The sequence below is a fragment of the Lynx rufus genome, unplaced genomic scaffold, assembly GCF_022079265.1.
Source record: "Lynx rufus isolate CCGP_SWC_20201006 ecotype Redwood Valley unplaced genomic scaffold, mLynRuf1.p SCAF_15, whole genome shotgun sequence".
In the NCBI taxonomy this organism is placed as follows: domain Eukaryota; kingdom Metazoa; phylum Chordata; class Mammalia; order Carnivora; family Felidae; genus Lynx; species Lynx rufus.
Window position 1 is genome coordinate 53,310,123 of NW_025814829.1, and position 8,810 is coordinate 53,318,932.

The 8,810-nt window shown below is 47.6% G+C and overlaps 1 long non-coding RNA gene across 2 annotated transcripts; it reads left to right on the forward strand.

Annotated features, from left to right (window-relative positions):
- Positions 1-675: 675 nt before the first annotated feature.
- Positions 676-3,067, forward strand: LOC124510252 (uncharacterized). 2 transcript variants are annotated; one of them, XR_006961655.1, is made up of 4 exons: positions 676-829; positions 915-1,026; positions 1,535-1,688; positions 2,922-3,067. It is a non-coding gene; the product is annotated as an uncharacterized LOC124510252 (long non-coding RNA). The 2 variants fall into 2 exon arrangements; XR_006961656.1 differs by having other exon boundaries at positions 919-1,026.
- The last annotated feature ends 5,743 nt before the right edge of the window (positions 3,068-8,810 follow it).

Sequence of the window (8,810 nt, forward strand, 5' to 3'; positions counted from 1 at the left end):
GACTCTGCTGTTCATCCCAACACCACCCCGGGGGCTTTCAGGCCCTTGGATTGCTGCTTTGGGTACCAGTCTTAGAAACATGACCTTCTTCCTATCGTAGAACCTTCTAAAGCCTGACTTTCTAAAACACTAACAGCCCGAATGCCGAAGTATTTTCTAGTTCATCAAACTGAATGGGACAACGGGGGCAAAGACCTTGATTTCAGAAACAGATTGAGGGTTGTATTCTAGCTCTGCTACTTTCTTGCTGAGTTTCCTTGGACAGGTCACTTGACCTCTCTGATCCCGGGTTTCCTCAATCTGTACAGTTTAGTAGTCACTCTGAGAAGAGTAGCTATTTTTACAATGTTTCACTTTGTGTACAAGCTCCAATCGGTAGGGACCAGATCTTTCTTTTATTTAGAGCAGGGCATTCTGGGGCCCAAGGAAAGGGTCCCCTCCCCATTTCAGCCACGCAGCTACAGATGTGAGGACTCTAGGGCAGGACTGGCAGCAGGAAAGGAAATTTCCTGGTACCTTCCAATGCATACTTGTGGCTGTGATTGTTTTCCTTTCTTCCTTTAAAAAAAAAATTTTTTTTTAATGTTTATTTATTTTTTCAGACGATGTGAGAGACAGAGTGCAAGCAGCAGAGGGGCAGACAGAGGGAGACACAGAATCCGAAGCGGGCTCCAGGCTCTAGAGCGGTCAGCCCAGAGCCTGATGCGGGGCTCGAACTCATCAACCATGAGATCATGACCTGATCTGAAATCGGACGCCTAACGACTGAGCCGCTCTCAGCGCCCCTTCCTTTCTTCCTTTTAAAGGAGCATGGCTGAGCTGGTGACAGGTACATAGTTTCTTACCATGTCTTCTAACCCTGACTCATGGCGCCTCTTTCTGCCTCCATGTTGTCACCCTTCCTTTCGGCTCAGAAAGGGAGCCGAGGGGACTGCCCCAGCACAGGTTTCTGGCTTCAAAACAGAAGGACGGAAGTGCCTACCCAAAGGAAACCGTTAGGCCCAGATAGCATCTCAGTCACCCAAGGTAACTTGCAGCTGCACCCCACGCCCTGCCCCAGGCCTTCCCTTGCCCAGTGAGAACCCATAGCCCACAGTGCGAACAAACTCGGCCTCTGCCATGCTCCGGGGTCTCAAGATCTGCAGAGTAGAAAGCTGCTGCCGCTTTGGGCCCTAGGCAGAGACCTTCACTGGAGGCAGGAATGGAAAATGGGGAGAGAGGGGTCAGGGGGAGCGACAGCTCTGAGCTCAGTTTCAGCAGCCATGAGTAGGGGTGGGGGGTGTGCCCCCCTTCTGCCCCTCCTGCCCCTCCAGAAGATCCCCAGAAGCCAGAGTCGCGATAGCCCGCTGGTAAACCCTCTGTTTTTGCTGGGTCACCTGGGGTTGTGACTTGCTGCCCTGTGGGCTGGGAGAAGCTGACAGCCTAAGGGGAAGGGAAAGTGGCTCGGAGGGGGTGGTTCCCCTCCCTCTCTGGGGGGCTGGCTGTCTCATCAGGACCCACTTCCTTTACTTTCTCCCACGCCCCCTTCACACAGCCTTGCAGTCTGAACCAGCCAAGCAGTAAATAAAGGCCAGGGCAGGATGAAGAACAGGGAGCAGTAGAGACACAGCCAGGGCAGGGATCCCAAAGAGGAGCCCGTATCACCACGGGCAGCCGGACGCACATGGCAGGCCCTCAACAGATATTTGGTGAGTGAGTGGACAAACGAATAAGTGAAGCCAATTAGTAGAATCTTTGTCTTTGAATCGAAGACAAAGCCTTTTCCATAGATAGGTCTCCAAGGGGAGAAAAGACCCACTGGGAGAAAAGATCCTTGAAGGCCATGAGAAGTTAGGCAGTAACTTAATTTTTGAACAGACTTGTCAAGAGCTCGTTCATTCAGTCAGCTCTTAGTAAGCGGCCACGGCGTACTGCTGATGGTCTATTTTTAAAATGAAGAGCAGGAAGGGGCACCTGGCTGGCTGGGTTGGAAGGGCATACGCCTCTTGACCTCGGGGTCATGAGTTCGAGCCCCACACGGGGTGTAGAGATTGCTTAAGTAACTAAAGCTTTAAAAAAAATTAAGAGCAAGGAACCCAACAAATATTCTTGCATGACTGCAAATAATTAACTTTAAAAAAATAGATCTTTCAGCCCTCAGTTCAGGGAATGTGGCAAAAACAAAACAACTCATTCTGCCGCAGGTGACTATCCTTGAGGAGCGGAGTTGAAAACGTTGAGAGGAAAGCATAAAGACTTAGGGTTTTTATGTGTTTACGGCGTGGCCATGGAGGGTTTCCCAGCGGAAGACCGTAGCCGTATTTCATGTGTGGAAGGTCAATTGAGGAGGAAGGCAGCAGGGTAGCAATGGAGCCATAGGGAAGACGTCGAAGTGTGTGGAGAACCGTCAGCAGGGATCGGAGACCTTATGAGGAAGGCTTTTGATTGGCCCTTTGGGGGTCAGGAGATTGGCTACACAGGGAAGTCGAGCAAATAAGTTGATATATCGAAGCCAGTGGGAGAGAAGTTTCTCACTGATGGTGAAGGGAGGTACGAATATGCAAGGGGTGGCGTGGGGGGACTAGAATGAGCTAGACTGGACTAGAATGAACTCTGGTGCTGGATTGGAATGGGAGGTAATGGTGTGAAGTCATGGCTTTCAGCCTGTAGATAGCTGTAAATAGCAATGCATATACACACATGCATCTATTTCTTAGTTTGAGCCACTGAGAGAGCGTAGGAGCAGTGACACCCCAGTAGCAATCAGTGCACCCAGAGCCCAGGTCTTGGTTTCTAAATACCATTCTCCACTAAAGGAACACAGGCTCCTTGGTTTCTAAATACCATTCTCCACTAAAGGAACACAGAAAATGGGTGATGACAGGGCTGGGGCAGATAAAGAACAAGATGAGCCTGGAACTCATGAGCCATATTTTTGACAGAAAATATGGAAGTTCTCAATGAATGACAGAGAGACACTAAAAGGACACCGAAGCCCGCTTACAGGAGTATCGGCTTAGGTCACGATCTCATGGTCGTGAGTTCGAGCCCCACGCCGGGTTCTGTGCTGAGCATACAGCCTGCTTTGGATTCTCTCTCTCCCCCTCCCCCTGCTCTTTCTCTTTCTCCAAATAAATTAAAATAAATAAATAAATAAAAGAAGTTCATAGGTCTAAACTGATATAAACAAACAAGTGGGAGAAGAGAAGGTTCTTACCGCACAATACCAATGAAGAAATGTAAAACAAAGTTTAGAAGAAAACTGCCGTGTGACAATCATCGTAGCTATAATTCCAGGTGAGAAACATTATGGGGTGTTAAATCCGGTGGGGAAAAACGAGATGAGGAATGGGATTTTACATGATTTAAAAAGATCGCCCCTACAAGTTACTCATTAATTACAAAGGGGGGGGAGAGGGGCGCCTGGGTGGCTCAGTCGGTTAAGCGTCCGACTTCGGCTCAGGTCACAATCTCGCGGTCCGTGAGTTCGAGCCCCACGTCGGGCTCTGGGATGATGGCTCAGAGCCTGGAGCCTGCTTCCGATTCTGTGTCTCCCTCTCTCTCTCTGCCCCTCCCCCGTTCATGCTCTGTCTCTCTCTGTCTCAAAAATAAATGTAAAAAAATGTTAAAAAAAATAAAAAAAAATTACAAAGGAGAGAAAGCACCTTTACAGCGAACAACCGTAACAGACACCATATTAATCAAGTGATCAAAGTAAACACGACCAACAGTGGGGCAAACTGATATCACATGCTACCTGATGGGATACAATAGGAACATACCATCACTTCTGTGATATTCTTGCCCAAAGTGCATAACCCGAATCTAATCATGAGGAAACGTTGCAGAAGCTACATAGGAAGACATTCCTCAAAGTGACGGGTCCAGAGTCTCCAAGTGCAGTCAGAGGAAGTGCAGGGAAGGGGCCTAGGCTGAAGGAGATGGAGGTCACGTGACCACTGGTTCCCCGTGTGGTTCTGGGTTGGCTGCTTTGACTAGAAAGTCTATTTTTTTTTTTACTATAAAGTCTATCAAAGGGTTATCGTATGCACCTGTATCAAATCATGGCCACATACACTTTAAGTATCTTACAGTGTTACTGGTCCATATAATGATACCTCAGTAAAGCTGAAAAAAAGAAATTATTAGGATGATTGGCAACACCGTAAGGACTCCTGGGTGAAGGCGATGTGGGGGTCTTTGTATTAATCCTACAGCTTTTCTCAATGTTTAAAATTATTTCAAACTAAAGAAATGAAGAAAAAAGGTGGTGGGGGAAGAATCGAGCTGTCCCATTTCTTTGATTTCAGCTGATTCCCTATCCAGTCCCTCCGTCGTCTGTTCCTCTCCGCTCCACCCCCACCCAGACATCCACAAGGTGGCCGGGGGTCTACTGTCCCCTGCTTTGGAGAGAGACGATCGGCAGAGAATACCCGGTCCTCTGGCCTGACAGAGGATGGAGACAGGAAGGGGGAGATTATTCAAGTCTTTGTACAAATATCTTTCTGTGGTTGCGATAACTACATGCATCTTTGTGATTTGGAGGATTTAAAAAAAGAAGAAATCAAAGAACCAAACTGGACTGAGGGAGGGCTGCACTCGGCTCAGGTGCACCTAGGAAGGGGCTGGGGGGTCCCAAGCTGAGAGAAGGCCAATTAGGGATTTCTTAGGGTGGGGCAGGGGCAACTCAACTAGGAACGTGGTCCCATCACCAAGGCCAAGGAACAGTGCTGACAAAAACCCAAAGTGGGTGGTCTGGAGGCCCCGAAAGATTGCGACCTTCTCCTTCTGAGGCAGACCCCATGTTCTGGAATGATATTACACAGCCCTACAAGGAATCTCAAACCTTCTCAGCCTTGAAGCATCTCAAGCAGAGCACCTGAGAACCAGCCTCACCTCCAGCCGTAAACTAGAATGCCTCAAGGAGCTTTGAAAAAAAATATCTAGGGCCGTCTGGGTGGCTCAGTCGGTTGAGCGTCTGACTTCGGCTCAGGTCTTGATCTCACGGTTCCTGAGTTCGAGCCGTGCGTTGGGCTCTATGCTGACAGCTCAGAGCCTGGGGCCTGCTCCAGATTCTGTCTGCCGCCCTGTCTCTGACCCATCCCCACTCATGCTCTGTCTCTCTCTGTCCTAAAAATAAATAAAACATTAAAAAAAATTAAAAAAAAAATCTATTCCTGGGCCCCACCCCAGTGGACGGGGAGTGGTGCCAGGTATCGGTGTGTTTTGTAAGCTTCAGCCAAGAGGTAAATCCTGAATAGTCTAAGCCAATTATGGAAATAACATTCCTCTTGCCAGAAATTCGATTGGAGAGAAATACGTGAGGACATGTTGGCCAATGAGATAAAAGGGGAAAATCTTTATGCTTTCTGACAAAGAAACACATTGGAAGGGAAGCTCTATAAATATTGGGTGTTTTCCTACCTAATGTTATGCCTGGGAGTGCATCAACCATTTTGCTACTATGAGGCAAAGCTGGGCAGAGCCAGAATAGAAGCTCCAGGAAGGCGGAGTCTTTTGTTTCTTTTTTGGTCCTTGTATATTCCACGTACCTAAATCAAGGCCAGGCACAAATAGGCACTCAGTGAATATTCATCAAATAAGGAACCCCAATGACTATCAAGGCACTGAACTGACCAGTTCTAGAGGGGACTATCCCCTGGATTTCTTGTTATGTGAAGCAATATATTTGTTTGTGGCTCAAGCCATTGGAGCACAATATTTTGTTATAGCTGAAAGCGAGTCAGAGAGACACAAACTTAGCGTCCACGTGATTCAGATAAACACAAACTTAGAAGACAAAATCAGACATATATTCCAGCGCAGGGAAAAGAGTTCCTCAAAAAATGTTCAGCAGAGGGGTGCCTGGGTGGCGCAGTCGGTTAAGCGTCCGACTTCAGCCAGGTCACGATCTCGCGGCCCGTGAGTTCGAGCCCCGCGTCGGGCTCTGGGCTGATGGCTCAGAGCCTGGAGCCTGTTTCCGATTCTGTGTCTCCCTCTCTCTCTGCCCCTCCCCCGTTCATGCTCTGTCTCTCTCTGTCCCAAAAATAAATAAATAAACGTTGAAAAAAAAATTAAAAAAAAAATGTTCAGCAGAGATGTGGAGAAAGAGATGGGACAGAAGGGCAGAGAGAGAAACACACACATACAGAGATAAACAGAGATGGGAGAATACGATGCCACCCCCCCCAAAAAAAAGTGGGAAACCTGGCTAATACCTATTGGAAACGAAAAAAATTTAGATTGAATAAATGAGAATAATCACTGTCAGAATCTGAAGTGTCTTAATTCCCATCTGAGTTTGGGGGAGCAGGTATAGATAATCATCTAGTTTTCCTTATTCTTTTTTTTTTTTTTACATTTATTCATTTTTGAGAGTCAGAGAGAGAGACAGAGCATGAGTGGCACGGGGGGAGACAGAGAGAGAGGGAGACACAGAATCAGAAGCAGGCTCCAGGCTCTGGGCGGTCAGCAAAGAATCCCGGCGTGGGGCTCGAACTCACGGACCTCAAGATCATGCCCTGAGCTGAAGTCGGATGCGTAAGCAACTGAGCCACCCAGGAGCCCCTTTCCTTGTCCTTAAAAAGAAAAAGGACTGATTTCTTCTAGAAAGAAAAGTGGGTGGTAGGTACAGAATTAAAAGTACGTTTTCCTAGAATAACTGCGTATCACAATTTCTTGTAGGATATTGTTAGTATCGGTAAGTGCTGAGGCAGGTTTGCTTGTAGAGGCGTTTACTAATGTGAATCAGTATCTGGGATTGGGCAGAGCTTGTCCAAAGCTGGAGGCTTTGGCCTTAAAATAAAGATCCACATGGCCTTAAAATAAATATCCGCGATGATTCTACACGAATGAAGTAGAACAGCTTATGAGAAACATGAGTACCCAAGTCCCGCCTACCACTCATCCCCCTTTGCTTTTTTCCACGGACAACGGGCAAAGAATGAAGTGGAAAGTTGTCTGCACGCATGTGCTCATTTGCAACCCCAGCACAGCGCACGTCTGCAAAACTCTGCTAAAAACCCATGGCGCCACCTGTTAGTTTCTCTTTTCCTCTTGTGGTGGTCTCACTATTCATCCATTTGCTCGGGACAGAAACCTGGGAGTCGTTCTTGATTGTTCCTTCACGTCCACCACCAGGTGCCACGAGTCAGGCTCTGAAACATCCTGCCCACCCCCACCAGCCACCGTCACCGCCATGGTTCATCCGGATGAGATGTCCCCGTTCGACTCCGTCCGTCTCCCGTGTTGTCCCGACTCACTACCTCCCCCCCACACAGCTTCCACTCTACGGACAGCGGTCTTGCCAAAATGTGTCACTCACACCCCTTCCTGACAAGGCCACACCTGCCTCTCCGGCCTCTTCTCCCCAAAGAACACCCCGGGCTCTGTGCCTGGAGTCTGCTTCGGATTCTGTGTCTCCCTCTCTCTCTCCCCCTCCCCCACTCACACTCTGTCTCTGTCTCCTTCGAAAATGAACATTAAAAAAAAAAATTAAAAAAAAAAACATAAAGCATAGTAACAGAGAGGGTAGCACAGAGATTTATAAAGATCCACATTGAAACCAGGCTTCCTGGGTCCTCCTGTGACCTTGATCATGTCACCTAACCATTTTGCCCCTCTTTTTCTCCATCTGTAAAATGGGGGTAATAGAATTTACCACATAGAGCTGTCAGGAGTCAATGAGGTAATACACGGGAAATGCTTAATATAGTTGCCAGTGAATATTGAATGTGATAAACGTGGGATCATCTTTGTCATATTTCTTCTGATTTGTACTCTATTCAGCACTTCTTGAATATTCTATGTTCAGATTCAATTCTGCATTTTTTTTTTTCTTGCACAGGCCAAAAAAAAAAACAATGGGAAGGGAGGCAGGGGTTTCATATCTCAATTATAAATACATTTCACTCGCTTGAGCAGTGTTTCTTCATTTTTGAAACGAGTTTTAAGTTACCCTCATTTAAATAATGCATCAATTTCATGCAGAAACTGTGGGGTTTTTCTGGAATCGTCAAGGATTTGACCTTCTCTTCTGACTGTTACCACTTATTAACTAGTTTACTTGCCCTCATCTACTATTGGATAACCTTGCAACTTTTCGTGCCAAAGGCTTTTCTATGAGCGTCCAGTTTCGGAGTATGTCATTACTACGTTTCCTGCACACAACTTTCTTCTTTTTCTGCTTCCTGACCTGTGATAGTATTTCAGACTTAAAAAAAATTTTTTTTGATGTTTATTTATTTTTGAGACAGAGAGAGACAGAGCGTGAACGGGGGAGGGTCAGAGAGAGAGAGGGAGACACAGAATCCGCAGCGGGCTCCAGGCTCTGAGCTGTCAGCCCAGAGCCCGACGCGGGGCTCGAACCCACAGACCGTGAGATCGTGACCTGAGCCGAAGTCGGAGGCTCAACCGACTGAGCCACCCAGGCGCCCCTATTTCAGACTTTTTAAGATTGTTTTCATCTTGGTGTGCCCAGTACCATTGGCCCTGTGAGGCCCACACAGGGTCCCAATCTTACAGGAGTGTCATTTATCTGAGAAGGCGATAAAGGTCTGAGTAGACCCTTGAACGCTTGAATCATAATTTGAACTAAACACAAAAGGCCCGGAGGCAAGAGGATAGAGGAAGCTGAGCTCGGTGTGCTTGGTAGAGATGGGGGTGGTGGGGATCTGGGTCGAAGAACCATGTGAGCGAACCAGGAGCCTTGAGGAGGGGCGGAGAGGGAACTGAGTCTGTCTGATGCCAGCCTGGGCGATCCTTCTCAGGTTTACAGTTTCTGCTGCAACGGGCACACGTTAGCCCTTTGAGTGGGCATCACGTTTACTCTA